The sequence below is a fragment of the Scyliorhinus torazame genome, chromosome 1 (assembly GCF_047496885.1).
Source record: "Scyliorhinus torazame isolate Kashiwa2021f chromosome 1, sScyTor2.1, whole genome shotgun sequence".
Taxonomy (NCBI): Eukaryota; Metazoa; Chordata; class Chondrichthyes; order Carcharhiniformes; family Scyliorhinidae; genus Scyliorhinus; species Scyliorhinus torazame.
The window spans coordinates 31,275,466-31,301,434 of NC_092707.1; the positions used below are offsets into that span (position 1 = coordinate 31,275,466).

The 25,969-nt window shown below is 45.7% G+C and overlaps 1 protein-coding gene across 2 annotated transcripts in view; it reads left to right on the forward strand.

Annotated features, from left to right (window-relative positions):
• Positions 1-25,969, forward strand: part of coro1cb (coronin, actin binding protein, 1Cb) — a 323,977-nt gene that overhangs the window by 212,714 nt on the left and 85,294 nt on the right. The window lies entirely within an intron of this gene.

Genomic DNA, 25,969 nt, shown 5'->3' on the forward strand with positions numbered 1-25,969 from the left:
GCCCTCGATGTTGTGCCGAGCTTTGTCCGAAACCAAGATCAAGCTATCCCACTCCCTGTCATTCTGGTGTGCTCCATGTGCCTATCCAATAACCGCTTGAAAGTTCCTAAAGTGTCTGACTCCACTATCACAGCAGGCAGTCCATTTCACACCCTAACCACTCTGAGTAAACATAGAACATAGAACATTACAGCGCAGTACAGGCCCTTCGGCCCTCGATGTTGCGCCGACCTGTGAAACCACTCTAAAGCCCATCTACACTATTCCCTTATTATCCATATGTCTATCCAATGACCATTTGAATGTCCTTAGTGTTGGCGAGTCCACTACTGTTGCAGGCAGGGCATTCCACACCCTTACTACTCTCTGAGTAAAGAACCTACCTCTGACATCTGTCCTATATCTATCTCCCCTCAATTTAAAGCTATGTCCCCTCGTGCTAGACATCACCATCCGAGGAAAAAGGCTCTCACTGTCCACCCTATCCAATCCTCTGATCATCTTGTATGCCTCAATTAAGTCACCTTTTAACCTTCTTCTCTCTAACGAAAACAGCCTCAAGTCCCTCAGCCTTTCCTCATAAGATCTTCCCTCCATACCAGGCAACATTCTGGTAAATCTCCTCTGCACCCTTTCCAATGCTTCCACATCCTTCCTATAATGCGGCGACCAGAATTGCACGTAATACTCCAAATGTGGCCGCACCAGAGTGTTGTACAGCTGCAACATGACCTCATGGCTCCTAAACTCAATCCCTCTACCAATAAGAGCTAACACACCGTACGCCTTCTTAACAACCCTCTCAACCTGGGTGGATGTGCAGACTCCGCACAGACAGTGACCCAAGCCGGGATCGAACCTGGGACCCTGGAGCTGTGAAGCAATTGTGCTATCCACAATGCTACCGTGCTGCCCACCTATTGTGTCAGGAAACCCTCCTGCGCACAGAACATAGAACATCTTCAGCTGCTTTATCAGTGACCTCCCCTCCATCACAAGGTCAGAAATGAGGATGTTCGCTGATGATTTCACATGTTCAGCACTGTTTGCGACTCCTTACATACTGAAGCAGACCATGTCCACATGCAGCAAGACCTGGGCAACATTTAGGCTTGGGGTGATAGATAACGTTCGCGCCACACAAGTGTTTGGCTATGACCATCGCGAACCAGAGAAATTCTGATCATCTCCCCAGACAATTAATTGCATTACTATCACTGAATCCCCCACTATCAATATCCTGGAGGTTACCACTGACCAGAAACTGAACTGGACTGGCGACCAATCCACCTAACCTAAGGAATTTGGTCTCTGGAATGGCCTGTGGAACCTTTGCAGGGCAAATATACATCGAGACAGAAAGCCTTAACCTATATGAAGTCCTGAGCCATAAAAATGGCGAAAGACTTTGACATGACTTACTGGAAACATTTGGTCGATTAACATTGTGCAGCTCTTGTCAAAACCAATCAAAAGTAGTGGAATGTTTATTGAGGGTACTTTGCCCTGGATAGTTTAAATTTAGAAATGGTGTACAATTTGCGTACCACATTAGACATAGACATGGAAAGTACAGTGCAGAAGGAGGCCATTCGGCCCATCATGTCTGCACCGATCCTTGGAAAGAGCACCCTACTTAAGCCCGCACCTTCACCATATCCCAGTAACCCCACCTAACCTTTTTGGGCACTAAGGGCAATTTAGCATGGCCAATCCACCTAACCTGCACCTCTTTAGACTGTGGGAGGAAACCGGAGCATCCGGGGGAACCCCACACAGACACTGGGAGAACGTGCAGTTTCCACACAGTGACCGAAGCCGGGAATCAAACCCGGGACCCCGCGATGCAACTGTGCTAACCACTGTGCTACCATGCTGCCGTGTTATAACAGTTTGAAATTAAAGGGAGGTGATATTGCCAATGATATATGTTTAACTGTGGAAAGCTTGGTGCAACAAATAAGCCATCCAGGTTTCTTAAGTTAACAAGAGTTGGGCAACACTACTGCCTCATGGCGCCAAGGACCCGGGTTCAATCCCGGCCCCGGTCACTGTCCGTATGGAGTCTGCAGATTCTCCCCGTGTCTGTGTGGATCTCACCCCCACAACCCAAAAAGATGTGCAGGGTAGGTGAACTGGCCACACTTAAATACCCTGAATTGGAAAAAAGGAATTGGGTATTCTAAATTTATTTTAAAAGTTGCTAGAACGCTCAGGTAAAGATGCAGTAATTAAGAAAAGATTTGAAAAGTACAGAAATGCTCAACTAGCCACTAATTCTAGTGGAGTGCCAAAACTTGGTTCCAACTCCATCTACAAGTTTGCTGGCGATACGGCCATAGTGGGCCGGATCTCGAATAACGACAAGTCAGAATACAGGAGGGAGATAGAGAACCTAGTGGAGTGGTGCAGCAACAACAATCTCTCCCTCAATGCCAGCAAAACTAAAGAGCTGGTCATTGACTTCAAGAAGCAAAGTACTGTACACACCCCTGTCAGCATCAATGGGGCCGAGTCAGAGATATGCCTGCTCCACACCAGCTTCCAAGGAGCTACCAAGAGGGTAGATGGGTCTATATCCCCAGTGTTAAATGTGTTCTGGAAGATGAGCTACTTCTTTTTGTTATCCTGCGACCATGCAAAGCAATTGGTCAATGTGGCAGTAATATGGCATTCAGGTCCGGTGTGGTGAAGAATTCCCTGAAAATTGTCCTGAGAGTTTAAAGCCAAAGCTATTTTGCTGAAATGATGTTCCATTATTTGTATTACCTTCCTGATTAGTATTGAATTACATTTTTACAGTATTGGCCTACACTGCTGAATTTTTTAAAAAAACCTTTCGAACAATGCAAACGGACACCTGTTGCCTGGCCAGTGAAGGATCTGCCCGTTTCTCTATCCAAGTACTTCCCAGCTAGAGATTTAGCTCTGAAACTTCAGCTAGCTGTGAAAGTTGAGCAGTTTTAATTCTGAATGTGCAGTAATCCTGGTAAATATATGGGTTTAATGCAGGGCTGAAACGCCAGTGCAGTAATCCTGGTAAATGTATGGGTTGAATACAGGGCTGAAGCGCCAGTGCAGTAATCCTGGTAAATGTATGGGTTTAATACATGGCTGAAGCGCCAGTGCAGTAATCCTGGTAAATGTATGGGTTTAATACAAGGCTGAAACGCCAGTGCAGTAATCCTGGTAAATGTATGGGTTGAATACAGGGCTGAAACGCCAGTGCAGTAATCCTGGTAAATGTATGGGTTTAATACAGGGCTGAAGCGCCAGTGCAGTAATCCTGGTAAATGTATGGGGTTAATACAGGGCTGAAATGCCAGTGCAGTAATCCTGGTAAATGAATGGGTTTAATACAGGGCAGAAGCGCCAGTGCAGTAATCCTGGTAAATGAATGGGTTTAATACAGGGCTGAAGCGCCAGTGCAGTAATCCTGGTAAATGTATGGGGTTAATACAGGGCTGAAACACCAGTGCAGTAATCCTGGTAAATGTATGGGTTGAATACAGGGCTGAAGCGCCAGTGCAGTAATCCTGGTAAATGTATGGGATTAATACATGGCTGAAGCGCCAGTGCAGTAATCCTGGTAAATGTATGGGTTTAATACAAGGCTGAAACGCCAGTGCAGTAATCCTGGTAAATGTATGGGTTGAATACAGGGCTGAAGCGCCAGTGCAGTAATCCTGGTAAATGAATGGGTTTAATACAGGGCTGAAGCGCCAGTGCAGTAATCCTGGTAAATGTATGGGGTTAATACAGGGCTGAAATGCCAGTGCAGTAATCCTGGTAAATGTATGGGTTGAATACAGGGCTTAAGCGCCAGTGAAGTAATCCTGGTAAATGAATGGGTTTAATACAGGGCTGAAGCGCCCGTGCAGTAATCCTGGTAAATGTATGGGTTTAATACAGGGCTGAAACGCCAGTGCAGTAATCCTGGTAAATGTATGGGTTCAATACAGGGCTGAAGGGCCAGTGCAGTAATCCTGGTAAATGTATGGGTTTAATACAGGGCTGAAGTGCCAGTGCAGAAATCCTGGTAAATGTATGGGTTGAATACAGGGCTGAAGCGCCAGTGCAGTAATCCTGGTAAATGTATGGGTTTAATACAGGGCTGAAACGCCAGTGCAGTAATCCTGGTAAATGTATGGGTTTAATACAGGGCTGAAGTGCCAGTGCAGTAATCCTGGTAAATGTATGGATTTAATACAGGGCTGAAGTGCCAGTGCAGTAATCCTGGTAAATGTATGGGTTTAATAGAGGGCTGAAGTGCCAGTGCAGTAATCCTGGTAAATGTATGGGTTTAATACAGGGCTGAAGTGCCAGTGCAGTAATCCTGGTAAATGTATGGGGTTAATACAGGGCTGAAGCGCCAGTGCAGTAATCCTGGTAAATGGATGGGATTAATGCAGGGCTGAAGCGCCAGTGCAGTAATCCTGGTAATTGTGTGGGTTTAATACAGGGCTGAAGAGCCAGTGCAGTAATCCTGGTAAATGTATGGGTTTAATACAGGGCTGAAGTGCCAGTGCAGTAATCCTGGTAAATATATGGGTTGAATACAGGGCTGAATTGGCAGTGCAGTAATCCTGGTAAATGAATGTATTTAATACAGGGCTGAAGTGCCAGTGCAGTAATCCTGGTAAATGTATGGGTTTAATACAGGGCTGAAGTGCCAGCGCAGTAATCCTGGTAAATGAATGGGTTTAATACAGGGCTGAAGCGCCAGTGCAGTAATCCTGGTAAATGAATGGATTTAATACAGGGCTGAAGCGCCAGTGCAGTAATCCTGGTAAATGTATGGGTTTAATACAGGGCTGAAGTGCCAGCGCAGTAATCCTGGTAAATGAATGGATTTCATACAGGGCTGAAGTGCCAGTGCAGTAATCCTGGTAAATGTATGGGTTTAATACAGGGCTGAAGTGCCAGCGCAGTAATCCTGGTAAATGAATGGGTTTAATACAGGGCTGAAGTGCCAGTGCAGTAATCCTGGTAAATGTATGGATTTAATACAGGGCTGAAGCGCCAGTGCAGTAATCCTGGCAAATGAATGGATTTAATACAGGGCTGAAGTGCCAGTGCAGTAATCCTGGTAAATGAATGGATTTAATACAGGGCTGAAGTGCCAGTGCAGTAATCCTGGTAAATGTATGGGTTTAATACAGGGCTGAAGTGCCAGCGCAGTAATCCTGGTAAATGAATGGGTTTAATACAGGGCTGAAGTACCAGTGCAGTAATCCTGGTAAATGTATGGGTTTAATACGGGGCTGAAGTGCCAGCGCAGTAATCCTGGTAAATGAATGGATTTAATACAGGGCTGAAGTGCCAGCGCAGTAATCCTGGTAAATGTATGGGTTTAATACAGGGCTGAAGTGCCAGCGCAGTAATCCTGATAAATGAATGGGTTTAATACAGGGCTGAAGCGCCAGTGCAGGATTCCTGGTAAATGTATGGGTTTAATGCAGGGCTGAATTGCCAGTGCAGTAATCCTGGTAAATATATGGGTTTAATACAGGGCTGAAGTGCCAGCGCAGTAATCCTGATAAATGAATGGGTTTAATACAGGGCTGAAGTGCCAGTGCAGTAATCCTGGTAAATGTATGGGTTTAATACAGGGCTGAAGCGCCAGTGCAGTAATCCTGGTAAATGTGCGGGTTGAATACAGGGCTGAAGTGCCAGTGCAGGATTCCTGGTAAATGTATGGGTTTAATACAGGGCTGAAGTGCCAGTGCAGTAATCCTGGTAAATGTATGGGTTTAATACAGGGCTGAAGTGCCAGCGCAGTAATCCTGGTAAATATATGGGTTTAATACAGGGCTGAAGCGCCAGTGCAGTAATCCTGGTAAATGTATGGGTTGAATACAGGGCTGAAGTGCCAGTGCAGTAATCCTGGTAAATGTATGGGTTTAATACAGGGCTGAAGTGCCAGTGCAGTAATCCTGGTAAATGAGTGGGTTTAATACAGGGCTGAAGTGCCAGTGCAGTAATCCTGGTAAATGTATGGGTTGAATACAGGGCTGAAGCGCCAGTGCAGCAATCCTGGTAAATGTATGGGTTTAATACAGGGCTGAAGCGCCAGTGCAGTAATCCTGGTAAATGAATGGATTTAATACAGGGCTGAAGTGCCACTGCAGTAATCCTGGTAAAAGTATGGGTTGAATGCAGGGCTGAAGCGCCAGTGCAGTAATCCTGGTAAATGAATGGGTTTAATACAGGTCTGAAGCGCCAGTGCAGTAATCCTGGTAAATGAATGGGTTTAATACAGGGCTGAAGCGCCAGTGCAGTAATCCTGGTAAATGTATGGGTTGAATACAGGGCTGAAGTGCCAGTGCAGTAATCCTGGTAAATGTATGGGTTGAATGCAGGGCTGAAGCGCCAGCGCAGTAATCCTGGTAAATGAATGGATTTAATACAGGGCTGAAGTGCCAGTGCAGTAATCCTGGTAAATGTATGGGTTTAATACAGGGCTGAAGCGCCAGTGCAGTAATCCTGGTAAATGTACGGGTTGAATACAGGGCTGAAGTGCCAGTGCAGTAATCCTGGTAAATGTATGGGTTTAATACAGGGCTGAAGTGCCAGCGCAGTAATCCTGGTAAATGTATGGGTTTAATACAGGGCTGAAGCGCCAGTGCAGTAATCCTGGTAAATGTATGGGTTTAATACAGGGCTGAAGCGCCAGTGCAGTAATCCTGGTAAATGTATGGGTTGAATACAGGGCTGAAACGCCAGTGCAGTAATCCTGGTAAATGTATGGGTTTAATACAGGGCTGAAGCGCCAGTGCAGTAATCCTGGTAAATGAATGGGTTTAATACAGGGCTGAAGCGCCAGTGCAGTAATCCTGGTAAATGTATGGGTTTAATACAGGGCTGAAGCACCAGTGCGGTAATCCTGGTAAATGAATGGGATTAATACAGGGCTGAAGCGCCAGTGCAGTAATCCTGGTAAATGAATGGGTTTAATACAGGGCTGAAGTGCCAGTGCAGTAATCCTGGTAAATGTATGGGTTTAATACAGGGCTGAAACGCCTGTGCAGTAATCCTGGTAAATGTATGGGTTGAATGCAGGGCTGATGCGCCAGTGCAGTAATCCTGGCAAATGTATGGGTTTAATACAGGACTGAAGCGCCAGTGCAGTAATCCTGGTAAATGTATGGGTTTAATACAGGGCTGAAGCGCCAGTGCAGTAATCCTGGTAAATGTTTGGGTTGAATACAGGGCTGAAGCGCCAGTGCAGTAATCCTGGTAAATGTATGGGTTTAATACAGGGCTGAAGTGCCAGTGCAGTAATCCTGGTAAATGAATGGGTTTAATACAGGGCTGAAGCGCCAGTGCAGTAATCCTGGTAAATGAATGTGTTTAATACAGGGCTGTAGCGCCAGTACAGTAATCCTGGTAAATGTATGGGTTGAATGCAGGGCTGAAGCGCCAGTGCAGTAATCCTGGTAAATGAATGGGTTTAATACAAGGCTGAAGCGCCAGTGCAGTAATCCTGGTAAATGTATGGGTTTAATACAGCGCTGAAGAACCCGTGCAGTAATCCTGGTAAATGTATGGGTTGAATACAGGGCTGAAGTGCCAGTGTAGTAATCCTGGTAAATGTATGGGTTGAATACAGGGCTGAAGTGCCAGTGCAGTAATCCTGGTAAATGAATGGACTTAATACAGGGCTGAAGCGCTGGTACAGTAATCCTGGTAAATGTATGGGTTGAATGCAAGGCTGAAGCGCCAGTGCGGTAATCCTGGTAAATGTATGGGTTGAATACAGGGCTGAAGCACCAGTGCAATAATCTTGGTAAATGTATGGGTTTAATACAGGGCTGAAGTGCCAGTGCAGTAATCCTGGTAAATGTATGGGTTGAATGCAGGGCTGAAGCGCCAGTGCAGTAATCCTGGTAAATGAATGGATTTAATACAGGGCTGAAGTGCCAGTGCACTAATCCTGGTAAATGAATGGGTTTAATACAGGGCTGAAGTGCCAGCGCAGTAATCCTGGTAAATGAATGGATTTAATACAGGGCTGAAGTGCCAGTGCAGTAATCCTGGTAAATGTATGGGTTTAATACACGGCTGAAGCGCCCGTGCAGTAATCCTGGTAAATGAATGGGTTTAATACAGGGCTGAAGCGCCAGTGCAGTAATCCTGGTAAATGAATGGATTTAATACAGGGCTGAAGTGCCAGTGCAGTAATCCTGGTAAATGAATGGATTTAATACAGGGCTGAAGTGCCAGTGCAGTAATCCTGGTAAATGTATGGGTTTAATACAGGGCTGAAGTGCCAGTGCAGTAATCCTGGTAAATGTATGGGGTTAATACAGGGCTGAAGCGCCAGTGCAGTAATCCTGGTAAATGTATGGGATTAATACAGGGCTGAAGCGCCAGTGCAGTAATCCTGGTAAATGAATGGATTTAATACAGGGCTGAAGTGCCAGTGCAGTAATCCTGGTAAATGTATGGGTTGAATGCAGGGCTGAAGCGCCAGTGCAGTAATCCTGGTAAATGAATGGGTTTAATAAAGGGCTGAAGCGCCAGTGCAGTAATCCTGGTAAATGTATGGGGTTAATACAGGGCTGAAGCGCCAGTGCAGTAATCCTGGTAAATGTATGGGTTTAATACAGGGCTGAAGCGCCAGTGCAGTAATCCTGGTAAATGTATGGGTTGAATACAGGGCTGAAGTGCCAGTGCAGTAATCCTGGTAAATGTATAGGTTTAATACAGGGCTGAAGCGCCTGTGCGGTAATCCTTGTAAATGTATGGATTGAATGCAGGGCTGAAGCGTCATTGCAGTAATCCTGGTAAATGTATGGGTTGAATACAGGGCTGAGGCGCCAGTGCAGTAATCCTGGTAAATGTATGGGTTTAATACAGGGCTGAAGCGCCAGTGCAGTAATCCTGGTAAATGAATGGATTTAATACAGGGCTGAAGTGCCAGTGCAGTAATCCTGGTAAATGTATGGGTTGAATGCAGGGCTGAAGCGCCAGTGCAGTAATCCTGGTAAATGAATGGGTTTAATACAGGGCTGAAGCGCCAGTGCAGTAATCCTGGTAAATGAATGGGTTTAATACAGGGCTGAAGCGCCAGTGCAGTAATCCTGGTAAATGCATGGGTTGAATACAGGGCTGAAGCGCCAGTGCAGTAATCCTGGTAAATGTATGGGTTTAATACAGGGCTGAATTGCCAGCGCAGTAATCCTGGTAAATGTATGGGTTGAATACAGGGCTGAAACGCCAGTGCAGTAATCCTGGTAAATGTATGGGTTTAATACAGGGCTAAAGCGCCAGTGCAGTAATCCTGGTAAATGAATGGGTTTAATACAGGGCTGAAGCGCCAGTGCAGTAATCCTGGTAAATGTATGGGTTTAACACAGGGCTGCAGCGCCAGTGCAGTAATCCTGATAAACGTATGGGTTTAATACAGGGCTGAAGCGCCAGTGCAGTAATCCTGGTAAATGTATGGGTTTAATACAGGGCTGAAACGCCAGTGCCGTAATCCTGGTAAATGTATGGGTTTAATACAGGGCTGAAGCGCCAGTGCAGTAATCCTGGTAAATGTATGGGGTTAATACAGGGCTGAAGTGCCAGTGCAGTAATCCTGGTAAATGTATGGGGTTAATACAGGGCTGAACCACCAGGGCAGTAATCCTGGTAAATGTATAGGGTTAATACAGGGCTGAAGTGCCTGTGCAGTAATCCTGGTAAATGTATGGGGTTAATACAGGGCTGAAGCGCCAGTGCGGTAATCCTGGTAAATGAATGGGTTTAATACAGGGCTGAAGCCCCAGTGCAGTAATCCTGGTAAATGTATGGGTTGAATACAGGGCTGAAGTGCCAGTGCAGTAATACTGGTAAATGTATGGGTTTAATACAGGGCTGAAGCGCCAGTGCAGTAATCCTGTTAAATGTATGAGGTTAATACAGGGCTGAAACGCCAGTGCAGTAACCCTGGTAAATGTATGGGTTGAATACAGGGCTGAAGCGCCAGTGAAGTAATCCTGGTAAATGAATGGGTTTAATGCAGGGCTGAAACGCCAGTGCAGTAATCCTGGTAAATGTATGGGTTCAATACAGGGCTGAAGTGCCAGTGCAGTAATCCTGGTAAATGAATGGGTTTAATACAGGGCTGAAGCGCCAGTGAAGTAATCCTGGTAAATGAATGGGTTTAATACAGGGCTGAAGCGCCCGTGCAGTAATCCTGGTAAATGAATGGGTTTAATACAGGGCTGAAACGCCAGTCCAGTAATCCTGGTAAATGTATGGGTTCAATACTGGGCTGAAGTGCCAGTGCAGTAATCCTGGTAAATGTATGGGTTGAATACCGGGGTGAAGCGCCAGTGCAGTAATCCTGGTAAATTTATGGGTTTAATACAGGGCTGAAACGCCAGTGCAGTAATCCTGGTAAATGTATGGGTTTAATACAGGGCTGAAGTGCCAGTGCAGTAATCCTGGTAAATGTATGGGTTTAATACAGGGCTGAAGTGCCAGTGCAGTAATCCTGGTAAATGTATGGGTTTAATACAGGGCTGAAGTGCCAGTGCAGTAATCCTGGTAAATGTATGGGTTTAATACAGGGCTGAAGCGCCAGTGCAGTAATCCTGGTAAATGGATGGGATTAATGCAGGGCTGAAACGCCTGTGCAGTAATCCTGGTAAATGTGTGGGTTTAATACAGGCTGAAGCGCCAGTGCAGTAATCCTGGTAAATGTATGGGTTTAATACAGGGCTGAAGTGCCAGTGCAGTAATCCTGGTAAATGTATTGGTTGAATACAGGGCTGAATTGCCAGTGCAGTAATCCTGGTAAATGAATGTATTTAATACAGGGCTGAAGTGCCAGTGCAGTAATCCTGGTAAATGAATGGGTTGAATGAAGGGCTGAAGCGCCAGTGCAGTAATCCTGGTAAATGAATGGAATTAATACAGGGCTGAAGCACCAATGCAGTAATCCTGGTAAATGAATGGATTTAATACAGGGCTGAAGTGCCAGTGCAGTAATCCTGGTAAATGAATGGGTTTAATACAGGGCTGAAGCGCCAGTGCAGTAATCCTGGTATATGTATGGGTTTAATACAGGGCTGAAGTGCCAGCGCAGTAATCCTGGTAAATGAATGGGTTTAATACAGAGCTGAAGCGCCAGTGCAGTAATCCTGGTAAATGAATGGATTTAATACAGGGCTGAAGTGCCAGTGCAGTAATCCTGGTAAATGTATGGGTTTAATACAGGGCTGAAGTGCCAGCGCAGTAATCCTGGTAAATGAATGGATTTCATACAGGGCTGAAGTGCCAGTGCAGTAATCCTGGTAAATGTATGGGTTTAATACAGGGCTGAAGTGCCAGTGCAGTAATCCTGGTAAATGAATGGATTTAATACAGGGCTGAAGCGCCAGTGCAGTAATCCTGGTAAATGTATGGATTTAATACAGGGCTGAAGTGCCAGCACAGTAATCCTGGTAAATGAATGGATTTAATACAGGGCTGAAGTGCCAGCGCAGTAATCCTGGTAAATGAATGGGTTTAATACAGGGCTGAAGTGCCAGTGCAGTAATCCTGGTAAATGTATGGATTTAATACAGGGCTGAAGCGCCAGTGCAGTAATCCTGGTAAATGAATGGATTTAATACAGGGCTGAAGTGCCAGTGCAGTAATCCTGGTAAATGTATGGGTTTAATACAGGGCTGAAGTGCCAGCGCAGTAATCCTGGTAAATGTATGGGTTTAATACAGGGCTGAAGTGCCAGTGCAGTAATCCTGGTAAATGTGTGGGTTTAATACAGGGCTGAAGTGCCAGTGCAGTAATCCTGGTAAATGTATGGGTTGAATACAGGGCTGAAGCGCCAGTGCAGTAATCCTGGTAAATGTATGGGTTTAATACAGGGCTGAAGCGCCAGTGCAGTAATCCTGGTAAATGAATGGATTTAATACAGGGCTGAAGTGCCAGTGCAGTAATCCTGGTAAATGTATGGGTTGAATGCAGGGCTGAAGCGCCAGTGCAGTAATCCTGGTAAATGAATGGGTTTAATACAGGTCTGAAGCACCAGTGCAGTAATCCTGGTAAATGAATGGGTTTAATACAGGTCTGAAGCACCAGTGCAGTAATCCTGGTAAATGTATGGGTTGAATGCAGGGCTGAAGCGCCAGTGCAGTAATCCTGGTAAATGAATGGGTTTAATACAGGGCTGAAGCGCCAGTGCAGTAATCCTGGTAAATGAATGGGTTTAATACAGGGCTGAAGCGCCAGTACAGTAATCCTGGTAAATGTATGGGTTGAATACAGGGCTGAAGCGCCAGTGCAGTAATCCTGGTAAATGTATGGGTTTAATACAGGGCTGAATTGCCAGCGCAGTAATCCTGGTAAATGTATGGGTTGAATACAGGGCTGAAACGCCAGTGCAGTAATCCTGGTAAATGTATGGGTTTAATACAGGGCTAAAGCGCCAGTGCAGTAATCCTGGTAAATGAATGGGTTTAATACAGGGCTGAAGCGCCAGTGCAGTAATCCTGGTAAATGTATGGGTTTAACACAGGGCTGCAGCGCCAGTGCAGTAATCCTGATAAACGTATGGGTTTAATAAAGGGCTGAAGCGCCAGTGCAGTAATCCTGGTAAAGGTATGGGTTTAATACAGGGCTGAAACGCCAGTGCCGTAATCCTGGTAAATGTATGGGTTTAATACAGGGCTGAAGCGCCAGTGCAGTAATCCTGGTAAATGTATGGGGTTAATACAGGGCTGAAGTGCCAGTGCAGTAATCCTGGTAAATGTATGGGGTTAATACAGGGCTGAACCACCAGGGCAGTAATCCTGGTAAATGTATAGGGTTAATACAGGGCTGAAGTGCCTGTGCAGTAATCCTGGTAAATGTATGGGGTTAATACAGGGCTGAAGCGCCAGTGCGGTAATCCTGGTAAATGAATGGGTTTAATACAGGGCTGAAGCCCCAGTGCAGTAATCCTGGTAAATGTATGGGTTGAATACAGGGCTGAAGTGCCAGTGCAGTAATACTGGTAAATGTTTGGGTTTAATACAGGGCTGAAGTGCCAGTGCAGTAATCCTGGTAAATGTATGGGGTTAATACAGGGCTGAAACGCCAGTGCAGTAACCCTGGTAAATGTATGGGTTGAATACAGGGCTGAAGCGCCAGTGAAGTAATCCTGGTAAATGAATGGGTTTAATGCAGGGCTGAAACGCCAGTGCAGTAATCCTGGTAAATGTATGGGTTCAATACAGGGCTGAAGTGCCAGTGCAGTAATCGTGGTAAATGTATGGGTTGAATACAGGGCTGAAGCGCCAGTGCAGTAATCCTGGTAAATGTATGGGTTTAATACAGGGCTGAAACGCCACTGCAGTAATCCTGGTAAATGTATGGGTTTAATACAGGGCTGAAGTGCCAGTGCAGTAATCCTGGTAAATGTATGCGGTTAATACAGGGCTGAAGCGCCAGTGCAGTAATCCTGGTAAATGGATGGGGTTAATGCAGGGCTGAAACGCCTGTGCAGTAATCCTGGTAAATGTGTGGGTTTAATACAGGGCTGAAGCGCCAGTGCAGTAATCCTGGTAAATGTATGGGGTTAATACAGGGCTGAAACACCAGTGCAGTAATCCTGGTAAATTAATGGGTTTAATACAGGGCTGAAGCGCCAGTGAAGTAATCCTGGTAAATGAATGGGTTTAATACAGGGCTGAAGCGCCCGTGCAGTAATCCTGGTAAATGAATGGGTTTAATACAGGGCTGAAACGCCAGTCCAGTAATCCTGGTAAATGTATGGGTTCAATACAGGGCTGAAGTGCCAGTGCAGTAATCCTGGTAAATGTATGGGTTGAATACCGGGGTGAAGCGCCAGTGCAGTAATCCTGGTAAATTTATGGGTTTAATACAGGGCTGAAACGCCAGTGCAGTAATCCTGGTAAATGAATGGGTTTAATACAGGTCTGAAGCACCAGTGCAGTAATCCTGGTAAATGAATGGGTTTAATACAGGGCTGAAGTGCCAGTGCAGTAATCCTGGCAAATGTATGGGTTTAATACAGGGCTGAAGCGCCAGTGCAGTAATCCTGGTAAATGAATGGATTTAATACAGGGCTGAAGTGCCAGTGCAGTAATCCTGGTAAATGTATGGGTTGAATGCAGGGCTGAAGCGCCAGTGCAGTAATCCTGGTAAATGAATGGGTTTAATACAGGGCTGAAGCGCCAGTGCAGTAATCCTGGTAAATGAATGGGTTTAATACAGGGCTGAAGCGCCAGTACAGTAATCCTGGTAAATGTATGGGTTGAATACAGGGCTGAAGCGCCAGTGCAGTAATCCTGGTAAATGTATGGGTTTAATACAGGGCTGAATTGCCAGCGCAGTAATCCTGGTAAATGTATGGGTTGAATACAGGGCTGAAACGCCAGTGCAGTAATCCTGGTAAATGTATGGATTTAATACAGGGCTAAAGCGCCAGTGCAGTAATCCTGGTAAATGAATGGGTTTAATACAGGGCTGAAGCGCCAGTGCAGTAATCCTGGTAAATGTATGGGTTTAACACAGGGCTGCAGCGCCAGTGCAGTAATCCTGATAAACGTATGGGTTTAATACAGGGCTGAAGCGCCAGTGCAGTAATCCTGGTAAATGTATGGGTTTAATACAGGGCTGAAACGCCAGTGCCGTAATCCTGGTAAATGTATGGGTTTAATACAGGGCTGAAGCGCCAGTGCAGTAATCCTGGTAAATGTATGGGGTTAATACAGGGCTGAAGTGCCAGTGCAGTAATCCTGGTAAATGTATGGGGTTAATACAGGGCTGAACCACCAGGGCAGTAATCCTGGTAAATGTATAGGGTTAATACAGGGCTGAAGTGCCTGTGCAGTAATCCTGGTAAATGTATGGGGTTAATACAGGGCTGAAGCGCCAGTGCGGTAATCCTGGTAAATGAATGGGTTTAATACAGGGCTGAAGCCCCAGTGCAGTAATCCTGGTAAATGTATGGGTTGAATACAGGGCTGAAGTGCCAGTGCAGTAATACTGGTAAATGTTTGGGTTTAATACAGGGCTGAAGCGCCAGTGCAGTAATCCTGGTAAATGTATGGGGTTAATACAGGGCTGAAACGCCAGTGCAGTAACCCTGGTAAATGTATGGGTTGAATACAGGGCTGAAGCGCCAGTGAAGTAATCCTGGTAAATGAATGGGTTTAATGCAGGGCTGAAACGCCAGTGCAGTAATCCTGGTAAATGTATGGGTTCAATACAGGGCTGAAGTGCCAGTGCAGTAATCGTGGTAAATGTATGGGTTGAATACAGGGCTGAAGCGCTAGTGCAGTAATCCTGGTAAATGTATGGGTTTAATACAGGGCTGAAACGCCACTGCAGTAATCCTGGTAAATGTATGGGTTTAATACAGGGCTGAAGTGCCAGTGCAGTAATCCTGGTAAATGTATGCGGTTAATACAGGGCTGAAGCGCCAGTGCAGTAATCCTGGTAAATGGATGGGGTTAATGCAGGGCTGAAACGCCTGTGCAGTAATCCTGGTAAATGTGTGGGTTTAATACAGGGCTGAAGCGCCAGTGCAGTAATCCTGGTAAATGTATGGGGTTAATACAGGGCTGAAACACCAGTGCAGTAATCCTGGTAAATGAATGGGTTTAATACAGGGCTGAAGCGCCAGTGAAGTAATCCTGGTAAATGAATGGGTTTAATACAGGGCTGAAGCGCCCGTGCAGTAATCCTGGTAAATGAATGGGTTTAATACAGGGCTGAAACGCCAGTCCAGTAATCCTGGTAAATGTATGGGTTCAATACAGGGCTGAAGTGCCAGTGCAGTAATCCTGGTAAATGTATGGGTTGAATACCGGGGTGAAGCGCCAGTGCAGTAATCCTGGTAAATTTATGGGTTTAATACAGGGCTGAAACGCCAGTGCAGTAATCCTGGTAAATGTATGGGTTTAATACAGGGCTGAAGTGCCAGTGCAGTAATCCTGGTAAATGTATGGGTTTAATACAGGGCTGAAGTGCCAGTGCAGTAATCCTGGTAAATGTATGGGTTTAATACAGGGCTGAAGTGCCAGTGCAGTAATCCTGGTAAATGTATGGGTTTAATACAGGGCTGAAGCGCCAGTGCAGTAATCCTGGTAAATGGATGGGATTAATGCAGGGCTGAAACGCCTGTGCAGTAATCCTGGTAAATGTGTGGGTTTAATACAGGGCTGAAGCGCCAGTGCAGTAATCCTGGTAAATGTATGGGTTTAATACAGGGCTGAAGTGCCAGTGCAGTAATCGTGGTAAATGTATGGGTTGAATACAGGGCTGAATTGCCAGTGCAGTAATCCTGGTAAATGAATGTATTTAATACAGGGCTGAAGTGCCAGTGCAGTAATCCTGGTAAATGAATGGGTTGAATGAAGGGCTGAAGCGCCGGTGCAGTAATCCTGGTAAATGAATGGATTTAATACAGGGCTGAAGCACCAATGCAGTAATCCTGGTAAATGAATGGATTTAATACAGGGCTGAAGTGCCAGTGCAGTAATCCTGGTAAATGAATGGGTTTAATACAGGGCTGAAGCGCCAGTGCAGTAATCCTGGTATATGTATGGGTTTAATACAGGGCTGAAGTGCCAGCGCAGTAATCCTGGTAAATGAATGGGTTTAATACAGAGCTGAAGCGCCAGTGCAGTAATCCTGGTAAATGAATGGATTTAATACAGGGCTGAAGCGCCAGTGCAGTAATCCTGGTAAATGTATGGGTTTAATACAGGGCTGAAGTGCCAGCGCAGTAATCCTGGTAAATGAATGGATTTCATACAGGGCTGAAGTGCCAGTGCAGTAATCCTGGTAAATGTATGGGTTTAATACAGGGCTGAAGTGCCAGTGCAGTAATCCTGGTAAATGAATGGATTTAATACAGGGCTGAAGCGCCAGTGCAGTAATCCTGGTAAATGTATGGATTTAATACAGGGCTGAAGTGCCAGCACAGTAATCCTGGTAAATGAATGGATTTAATACAGGGCTGAAGTGCCAGCGCAGTAATCCTGGTAAATGAATGGGTTTAATACAGGGCTGAAGTGCCAGTGCAGTAATCCTGGTAAATGTATGGATTTAATACAGGGCTGAAGCGCCAGTGCAGTAATCCTGGTAAATGAATGGATTTAATACAGGGCTGAAGTGCCAGTGCAGTAATCCTGGTAAATGTATGGGTTTAATACAGGGCTGAAGTGCCAGCGCAGTAATCCTGGTAAATGTATGGGTTGAATACAGGGCTGAAGCGCCAGTGCAGTAATCCTGGTAAATGTATGGGTTTAATACAGGGCTGAAGCGCCAGTGCAGTAATCCTGGTAAATGAATGGATTTAATACAGGGCTGAAGTGCCAGTGCAGTAATCCTGGTAAATGTATGGGTTGAATGCAGGGCTGAAGCGCCAGTGCAGTAATCCTGGTAAATAAATGGGTTTAATACAGGTCTGAAGCACCAGTGCAGTAATCCTGGTAAATGAATGGGTTTAATACAGGTCTGAAGCACCAGTGCAGTAATCCTGGTAAATGAATGGGTTTAATACAGGGCTGAAGTGCCAGTGCAGTAATCCTGGTAAATGTATGGGTTTAATACAGGGCTGAAACGCCTGTGCAGTAATCCTGGCAAATGTATGGGTTGAATGCAGGGCTGATGCGCCAGTGCAGTAATCCTGGCAAATGTATGGGTTTAATACAGGGCTGAAGTGCCAGTGCAGTAATCCTGGTAAATGAATGGATTTAATACAGGGCTGAAGCGCCAGTACAGTAATCCTGGTAAATGTATGGGTTGAATGCAAGGCTGAAGCGCCAGTGCAGTAATCCTGGTAAATGTATGGGTTGAATACAGGGCTGAAGCACCAGTGCAATAATCTTGGTAAATGTATGGGTTTAATACAGGGCTGAAGTGCCAGTGCAGTAATCCTGGTAAATGAATGGATTTAATACAGGGCTGAAGTGCCAGTGCAGTAATCCTGGTAAATGTATGGGGTTAATACAGGGCTGAAGCGCCAGTGCAGTAATCCTGGTAAATGAATGGATTTAATACAGGGCTGAAGTGCCAGTGCAGTAATCCTGGTAAATGTATGGGGTTAATACATGGCTGAAGCGCCAGTGCAGTAATCCTGGTAAATGAATGGATTTAATACAGGGCTGAAGTGCCAGTGCAGTAATCGTGGTAAATGTATGGGTTGAATGCAGGGCTGAAGCGCCAGTGCAGTAATCCTGGTAAATGAATGGGGTTAATAAAGGGCTGAAGCGCCAGTGCAGTAATCCTGGTAAATGAATGGGTTTAATAAAGGGCTGAAGCGCCAGTACAGTAATCCTGGTAAATGTATGGGTTGAATACAGGGCTGAAGCGCCAGTGCAGTAATCCTGGTAAATGTATGGGTTTAATACAGGGCTGAATTGCCAGCGCAGTAATCCTGGTAAATGTATGGGTTTAATACAGGGCTAAAACGCCAGTGCAGTAATCCTGGTAAATGTATGGGTTTGATACAGGGCTAAAGCGCCAGTGCAGTAATCCTGGTAAATGAATGGGTTTAATCCAGGGCTGAAGCGCCAGTGCAGTAATCCTGGTAAATGTATGGGTTTAATACAGGGCTGCAGCGCCAGTGCAGTAATCCTGGTAAACGTATGGGTTTAATACAGGGCTGAAGCGCCAGTGCAGTAATCCTGGTAAATGAATGGGTTTAATACAGGGCTGAAACGCCAGTGCCGTAATCCTGGTAAATGTATGGGTTTAATATAGGGCTGAAGCACCAGTGCAGTAATCCTGGTAAATGTATGGGTTTAATACAGGGCTGAAGTGCCAGTGCAGTAATCCTGGTAAATGTATGGGTTTAATACAGGGCTGAAGAGCCAGCGCAGTAATCCTGATAAATGAATGGGTTTAATACAGGGCTGAAGTGCCAGTGCAGTAATCCTGGTAAATGAATGGATTTAATACTGTGCTGAAGCGCCAGTGCAGTAATCCTGGTAAATGAATGGATTTAATACAGGGCTGAAGTGCCAGTGCAGTAATCCTGGTAAATGAATGGGTTTAATACAGGGCTGAAGCGCCAGTGCAGTAATCCTGGTAAATGTATGGGTTTAACACAGGGCTGCAGCGCCAGTGCAGTAATCCTGATAAACGTATGGGTTTAATACAGGGCCGAAGCGCCAGTGCAGTAATCCTGGTAAATGTATGGGTTTAATACAGGGCTGAAGTCCCAGTGCAGTAATCCTGGTAAATGTATGGGGTTAATACAGGGCTGAACCACCAGGGCAGTAATCCTGGTAAATGTATAGGGTTAATACAGGGCTGAAGTGCCTGTGCAGTAATCCTGGTAAATGTATGAAGTTAATACAGGGCTGAAGCGCCAGTGCGGTAATCCTGGTAAATGAATGGGTTTAATACAGGGCTGAAGCGCCAGTGCAGTAATCCTGGTAAATGTATGGGTTGAATACAGGGCTGAAGTGCCAGTGCAGTAATCCTGGTAAATGTATGGGTTTAATACAGGGCAGAAGCGCCAGTGCGGTAATCTTGGTAAATGTATGGGTTTAATACAGGGCTGAAACGCCTGTGCAGTAATCCTGGTAAATGTATGGGTTGAATGCAGGGCTGATGTGCCAGTGCAGTAATCCTGGCAAATGTATGGGTTTAATACAGGGCTGAAGCGCCAGTGCAGTAATCCTTGCAAATGTATGGGTTTAATACAGGGCTGAAGCGCCAGTGCAGTAATCCTGGTAAATGTTTGGGTTGAATACAGGGCTGAAGCGCCAGTGCAGTAATCCTGGTAAATGTATGGGTTTAATACAGGGCTGAAGTGCCAGTGCAGTAATCCTGGTAAATGAATGGGTTTAATACAGGGCTGAAGCGCCAGTGCAGTAATCCTGGTAAATGAATGGGTTTAATACAGGGCTGAAGCGCCAGTGCAGTAATCCGGGTAAATGTATGGGTTGAATGCAGGGCTGAAGCGCCAGTGCAGTAATCCTGGTAAATGAATGGGTTTAATACAGGGCTGAAGCGCCAATGCAGTAATCCTGGTAAATGAATGGGGTTAATACAGGGCTGAAGCACCAGTGCAGTAATCCTGGTCAATGTATGGGTTCAATACAGGGCTGAAGTGCCAACGCAGTAATCCTGGTAAATGTGTGGGTTGAATACAGGGCTGAAACGCCAGTGCAGAAATCCTGGTAAATGTATGGGTTGAATACAGGGCAGAAGCGCCAGTGCGGTAATCTTGGTAAATGTATGGGTTTAATACAGGGCTGAAACGCCTGTGCAGTAATCCTGGTAAATGTATGGGTTGAATGCAGGGCTGATGTGCCAGTGCAGTAATCCTGGCAAATGTATGGGTTTAATACAGGGCTGAAGCGCCAGTGCAGTAATCCTTGCAAATGTATGGGTTTAATACAGGGCTGAAGCGCCAGTGCAGTAATCCTGGTAAATGAATGGGTTTAATACAGGGCTGAAGCGCCAGTGCAGTAATCCTGGTAAATGAATGGGTTTAATACAGGGCTGAAGCGCCAGTGCAGTAATCCGGGTAAATGTATGGGTTGAATGCAGGGCTGAAGCGCCAGTGCAGTAATCCTGGTAAATGAATGGGTTTAATACAGGGCTGAAGCGCCAATGCAGTAATCCTGGTAAATGAATGGGGTTAATACAGGGCTGAAGCACCAGTGCAGTAACCCTGGTAAATGAATGGGCTTAATACAGGGCTGAAGCGCCAGTGCAGTAATCCTGGTAAATGTATGGGTTGAAAACAGGGCTGAAGCGCCAGTGCAATAATCCTGGTAAATGTATGGGTTGAATACAGGGCAGAAGGACCAGTGCAGTAATCCTGGTAAATAAGAACATAAGAACTAGGAGCTGGAGTAGGCCATCTGGCCCCTCAAACCTGCTCCACCATTCAATGAGATCATGGCTGATCTTTTGTGGACTCAGCTTCACTTTCCGGCCCGAACACCATAACCCTTAATCTCTTTATTCTTCTAAAAACTATCTATCCTTATCTTAAAAATATTTAATGAAGGAGCCTCCAGTGCTTCACTGGGCAAGGAATTCCATAGATTCACAATCCTTTGGGTGAAGAAGTTCCTCCTAAACTCAGTCCTAATTCTACTTCCCCTTATTTTGAGGCTATGCCCCCTAGTTCTGCTTTCACCCGCCAGTGGAAACAACCTGCCTGCATCTATCCTATCTATTCCCTTCATAATCTTATATGTTTCTATAAGATCCCCCCTCATCCTTCTAAATTCCAACGAGTACAGTCCCAGTCTACTCAACTTCTCCTCGTAATCCAACCCCTTCCGCTCTGGGATTAACCTAGTGAATCTTCTTTGCACACCCTCCAGTGCCCGTACATCCTTTCTCAAGTAAGGAGACCAAAACTGAACACAATACTCCAGGTGTGGCCTCACTAACACCTTATACAATTGCAGCATAACCTCCCTAGTCTTAAACTCCATCCCTCTAGCAATGAAGGACAACATTCCATTTGCCTTCTTAATCACCTGTTGCACCTGTAAACCAACTTTTTGTGACTCATGCACTAGCACACCCAGGTCTCTCTGCACAGCAGCATGTTTTAATATTTTATCATTTAAATAATAATCCCTTTTGCTGTTATTCCTACCAAAATGGATAACCTCACATTTGTCAACATTGTATTCCATCTGCCAGACACTAGCCCATTCTCTTAGCCTATCCAAATCCCTCTGCAGACTTCCAGTATACTCTGCGCTTTTTGCTTTACCACTTATCTTAGTGTCGTCTGCAAACTTGGACACATTGTCCTTGGTCCCCAACTCCAAATCATCTATGTAAATTGTGAACAGTTGTGAGTCCAACACTGATCCCTGAGGGACACCACTAGCTACTGATTGCCAACCAGAGAAACACCCATTAATCCCCACTCTTTGCTTTCTATTAATTAACCAATCCTCTATCCATGCTACTACTTTCCCCTTAATGCCATGCATCTTTATCTTATGCAGCAACCTTTTGTGTGGCACCTTGTCAAAGGCTTTCTGGAAATCCAGATATACCACATCCATTGGCTCCCCGTTATCTACCGCACTGTTAATGTCCTCAAAAAATTCCACTAAATTAGTTAGGCACGACCTGCCCTTTATGAACCCACGCTGTGTCTGCCCAATGGGACCATTTCCATCCAGATGCCTCGCTATTTCTTCCTTGATGATAGATTCCAGCATCTTCCCTCCTACTGAAGTTAAGCTCACTGGCATATAATTACCCACTTTCTGCCTACCTGTGGAGGTAATAAACCAGTTTAGGGAGTTAGGCTGGAAGTTAAAAGCCAGGACAGACAGAGTTGTCATCTCTGGTTTGTTGCCGGTGCCACGTGATAGCGAGGCTAGGAATAGGGAGAGAGTGCAGTTGAACACGTGGCTGCAAAAATGGTGTAGGAGGGAGGGCTTCAGGTATTTGGATAATTGGAGCGCATTCTGGGGAAGGTGGGACCTGTACAAGCAGGACGGGTTGCATCTGAACCAGAGGGGCACCAATATCCTGGGAGGGAGGTTTTCTAGTACTCTTTGGGAGGGTTTAAACTAATTTGGCAGGGGAATGGGAACCGGATTTGTAGTCCAGCAACTAAGGTAGCCGATATTCAGGACGCCAAAGCGTGTAATGAGGCAGTAGGGAAGGGAACACTGACAAAGGAGAGTACTTGCAGGCACGGAGATGGGTTGAAGTGTGTATACTTCAACGCAAGAAGCATCAGGAACAAGGTGGGTGAACTTAAGGCATGGATCGGTACTTGGGACTACGATGTGGTGGCCATCACGGAAACTCAGATAGACGAGGGGCAGAAATGGTTGTTGGAGGTCGCTGGTTCTAGATGTTTCAATAAGATTAGGGAGGGTGGTAAAAAAAGGTTGGGGGGGTGGCATTGTTCATTAGAGATAGTATAACAGCTGCAGAAAGGCAGTTCGAGGAATATCACCCTAATGAGGTAGTATGGGTTGAAGTCAGAAATAGGAAAGGAGCAGTCACCTTGTTAGGAGTTTTCTATCGGCCCCCCAATAGTAACAGAGATGTGGAGGAACAGATTGGTAAACAGATTTTGGAAAGGCGCAGAAGTCACAGGGTAGTAGTCATGGGTGACTTTAACTTCCCAAATATTGAGTGGAAACTCTTTAGATCAAATAGTTTGGATGGGGTGGTGTTTGTGCAGTGTGTCCAGGAAGCTTTTCTAACACAGTATGTAGATTATCCGACCAGAGGAGGGGCAATATTGGATTTAGTACTTGGTAATGAACCAGGGCAAGTGATAGATTTGTTAGTGGGGGAGCATTTTGGAGATAGTGACCACAATTCTGTGACTTTCACTTTAGTAATGGAGAGGGATAGGTGCGTGCAACAGGGCAAGGTTTACAATTGGGGAAAGGGTAAATACGATGTTGTCAGACAAGAATTGAAGTGCATAAGTTGGGAACATAGGCTGTCAGGGAAGGACACAAGTGAAATGTGGAACGTGTTCAAGGAACATGTACTACGTGTCCTTGATATGTATGTCCCTGTCAGGCAGGGAAGAGATGGTCGAGTGAGGGAACCATGGTTGACAAGAGAGGTTGAATGTCTTGTTAAGAGGAAAAAGGAGACTTATGTAAGGCTGAGGAAACAAGGTTCAGACAGGGCATTGGAGGGATACAAGATAGCCAGGAGGGAACTGAAGAAAGGGATTAGGAGAGCTAAGAGAGGGCATGAACAATCTTTGGCGGGTAGGATCAAGGAAAACCCCAAGGCCTTTTACACATATGTGAGAAATATGAGAATGACTAGAGCGAGGGTAGGTCCGATCAAGGACAGTAGCGGGAGATTGTGTATTGAGTCTGAAGAGATAGGAGAGGTCTAGAACAAGTACTTTTCTTCTGTATTTACAAATGAGAGGGGCGATATTGTTGGAGAGGACAGTGTGAAACAGATTGGTAAGCTCGAGGACATACTTGTTAGGAAGGAAGATGTGTTGGACATTTTGAAAAACTTGAGGATAGACAAGTCCCCCAGGCCTGACGGGATATATCCAAGGATTCTATGGGAAGCAAGAGATGAAATTGCAGAGCCGTTGGCAATGATCTTTTCGTCCTCACTATTAACAGGGGTGGCACCAGGGGATTGGAGAGTGGCGAATGTCGTGCCCCTGTTCAAAAAAGGGACTAGGGATAACCCTGGGAATTACAGGCCAGTTAGTCTTACTTCGGTGGTAGGCAAAGTCATGGAAAGGGTACTGAAGGATAGGATTTCTGAGCATCTGGAAAGACACTGCTTGATTAGGGATAGTCAGCACGGATTTGTGAGGGGTAGGTCTTGCCATACAAGTCTTATTGAATTCTTTGAGGAGGTGACCAAGCATGTGGATGAAGGTAAAGCAGTGGATGTAGTGTACATGGATTTTAGTAAGGCATTTGATAAGGTTCCCCATGATTACATACATAGAACATACAGTGCAGAAGGAGGCCATTCGGCCCATCGAGTCTGCACCGACCCACATTAATCCCTCACTTCCACCTTATCCCCGCAACCCAATAACCCCTCCCAACCCTTATGGACACTACGGGTAATTTAGCATGGTAGGCTTCTGCAGAAAGTAAGGAGGCATGGGATAGTGGGAAATTTGGCCAGTTGGATAACGAACTGGCTAACCGATAGAAGTCAGAGAGTGGTGGTGGATGGCAAATATTCAGCCTGGATCCCAGTTACCAGTGGCGTTCCGCAGGGATCAGTTCTGGGTCCTCTGCTGTTTGTGATTTTCATTAATGACTTGGATGAGGGAGTTGAAGGGTGGGTCAGTAAATTTGCAGTCGATACGAAGATTGGTGGAGTTGTGGATAGTAAGGAGGGCTGTTGTCGGCTGCAAAGAGACATAGATAGGATGCAGAGCTGGGCTGAGAAGTGGCAGATGGAGTTTAACCCTGAAAAGTGTGAGGTTGTCCATTTTGGAAGGACAAATATGAATGCGGAATACAGGGTTAATGGTAGAGTTGTTGGCAATGTGGAGGAGCAGAGAGCTCTTGGGATCTATGTTCATACATCTTTGAAAGTTGCCACTCAAGTGGATAGAGCTGTGAAGAAGGCCTATGGTGTGCTTGCGGTCATTAACAGAGGGATTGAATTTAAGAGCCGGGAGGTGATGATGCAACTGTACAAAACTTTGGTAAGGCCACATTTGGAGTACTATGTACAGTTCTGGTCGCCTCATTTTAGGAAGGATGTGGAAGCTTTGGAAAAGGTGCAAAGAAGAGTTACCAGGATGTTGCCTGGAATGGAGGGTGGATCTTACGAGGAAAGGTTGAGGGTGCTAGGCCTTTTCTCATTGGAACGGAGAAGGATGAGGGGCGACTTGATAGAGGTTTATAAGATGATCAGGGGAATAGATAGAGTAGACAGGCAGAGACTTTTTCCCCGGGTGGAACAAACCATTACAAGGGGACATAAATTGAAGGTGAAAGGTGGAAGATATAGGAGGGATATTAGAGGTAGGTTCTTTACCCAGAGAGTAGTGGGAGCATGGAATGCACTGCCTGTGGAAGTAGTTGAGTCAGAAACATTAGGGACCTTCAAGCAGCTATTGGATAGGTACATGGATTACGGTAAAATGATATAGTGTAGATTTATTTGTTCTTAAGGGCAGCACGGTAGCATTATGGATAGCACAATTGCTTCACAGCTCCAGGGTCCCAGGTTCAATTCCGGCTTGGGTCACTGTCTGTGCGGAGTCTGCACGTCCTCCCCGTGTCTGCGTGGGTTTCCTCCGGGTGCTCCGGTTTCCTCCCACAGTCCAAAGATGTGCAGGTTAGGTGGATTGGCCATGATAAATTGCCCATAGTGTCCAAAATTGCCCTTGGTGTTGGGTGGAGGTGTTGAGTTTGGGTAGGATGCTCTTTCCAAGAGCCAGTGCAGACTCAAAGGGCCGAATGGCCTCCTTCTGCACTGTAAATTCAATGATAATCTATGATTAATCTAGGACAAAGGTTCGGCACAACGTCGTGGGCCGAAGGGC